A 2,155-nucleotide genomic window follows, 5' to 3' on the forward strand; every position below is an offset into this window, starting at 1 on the left:
GGACAGAGATGAAAGGTTTAGGACTATGAGGTAGAAGAGGGTGGAAGTAGATGTCTGGCTGTGGAATAGGTTTCTTTTTTCACCCACCTCTGCCACAGCAAGAAGCTCACTATTCATTTAACTTTACTCTGTCTCCTGATGGGAAACAAAGTGTATGTTGGAAGTAACCATTACTATTTTAAAATATGGAAGAGGAAATCAAATTATACAAAAAAAATTCCACTGATTTCAACTCAAAATATATGTGTATGTGAGAAAAACAGCTGGGGGAAATATACAGAGATAAAATAGTGCCATGGAACAAAGAAGAGTCATAGTAACCTGTAGAAGCAGCTACCTGGCCTTGGTGGAAATTAGAAAACGGAACAGTAACACTTTTTTACACTCGAAAAGGCTGTCCAGCAGGTGGGTGAGCCCCTGCTGATGTGAATTCATGATGGATACAGAGCTGAAGAGCTACTAAGGGAGTGGGACATAGAAGAAGGGGTAATTTACCTTTGAAGCCTTTGAAGCTGCTTCAGTGGCTTCAAATTCTTCATTGGGATGTAATGATTTTTCCTTGACAGAAGAGTTCATGGCCAAATAAGTTTGGAAAACACTTTTCCCTTAGCTCTCTTTTCAGCATGTACTTTAGCACGTCAAACTACTTAGATTTGTTTAGCTGTTTCCAAAAGTTATTTGAACTGGTAATCTTGTTTTATTTATTTATTCTTTTAAAATATGGAATGCTTCACGAATTTGCATGTCATCCTTGCATACGGGCCATGCTAATCTTGTCTGTATCATTCCAATTTTAGTATGTGTGCTGCCGAAGTGAGCACCTTGTTTTATTTTAAATTGGGAAGCAATTATTATCATCTCAGTGATATAGTGACCTACAGCACACAGTTTCAGAAATACTGTCTCAGAAGGTTTGTTTCTAGAATTACACCAGTAAAAATATTAGAAAGGAATGTCCTTGAAATTCTTTTAGAGGGCAGTGGTATCTTCACTGGTAAACTTGCAAAATGGGACCCTCTTCTGCAATCAGAGGTATCTGAACGCTGCCTTTACCAACTGCTCAGGAAATTCGGTCCCTCCACTTCGACCCAAGTTTGACATTGGAATGCCTGAATTTGCAGAAAAGAAGCATTGTCTTATTTCACTGGAGCTCTGAATCATTGAATCTTTGTGAATTCTCTTGTTGAATAAATATTTTTAATCCAAAATCTGAAATGAGACATCTTTCAGAAATGTTGTAAATAAGGAAAAGGTTTAAAAAGCAAATATAATTAAAGTGACCATTTTAAGGTCTGAGTGATAATTTTAAAAGAAGCTTTATTACTTAAGACAATTGTTGAAATCCTTTCTAAAATCTAGATAGAAGAAAAAATAAAAATTATCATGTTGAACAAGGGCCTACTGGGAAAGGTTGCTATTTACTTGGGGGAATGGTTGAACTAGTAAAGTACAAATATAATGTCCACTCAGAAAACTACTCTTACAATTACAAACTTGTTGAAAGGGCAAAACATAGGAAAATTACTGTATTAATATTTTATAACTAGAGAACATTTTAGCTGAGCAGCCTAAACATAGCCTTTTAGGTTAGAGACAATATACTTTCATTTTCATATGATGTAAATAGATCATCCATCATTATCTGAGAGAATTCTTTTGCATTTAACTAAAAAAAAAAAGGCTTTGTTCAGATGAAACAGCAGGCACTGATTAATAATATTTAGAAACAAGATATATTATCTTTCAAAAATTCTTCTCGGGAATCTGTCTCTATTGAGTTTTCCTAAGATGTATGAAGCTTTGTAGAGATTTATTAGACTTGACTGAAGTCTTCTAGAAAAGCAGTTTCTCTCTGAGAGTCATGAGACACAGGGAAAAGAGTAAATATGTGGGCCTTGGATGAACCTCTGTGTTCTTTCTGGAATTGCCATGTTCATACACTGAACCATGCCTGGGAAAATTTGTGAATGGTGTTTTTCTTGGGGACTTCCACACCCCCAAGATATTTCCCCTTCCCATTTTATAGTCTCAGTGGGATCCAGCCCTTTAGTTCCTTGGCTGCCCAGAGATCCTTCTTAGGTATTCTACCCTGGCCTTTCCTATATGTCACTGAAACCTCACATCTTACCCTCCTACTTTATTCACCAGAGCAAAA

The 2,155-nt window shown here is 36.3% G+C and overlaps 1 non-coding gene across 1 annotated transcript; it reads right to left on the bottom strand.

Annotated features, from left to right (window-relative positions):
- Window positions 1-714: 714 nt before the first annotated feature.
- LOC120365639 (U6 spliceosomal RNA) lies at window positions 715-821 on the bottom strand. Its single transcript, XR_005580525.1, has one exon. It is a non-coding gene; the product is annotated as a U6 spliceosomal RNA (small nuclear RNA).
- Window positions 822-2,155: the final 1,334 nt, after the last annotated feature.

The sequence above is a fragment of the Saimiri boliviensis genome, chromosome 1, assembly GCF_048565385.1.
Source record: "Saimiri boliviensis isolate mSaiBol1 chromosome 1, mSaiBol1.pri, whole genome shotgun sequence".
Classification (NCBI taxonomy): domain Eukaryota; kingdom Metazoa; phylum Chordata; class Mammalia; order Primates; family Cebidae; genus Saimiri; species Saimiri boliviensis.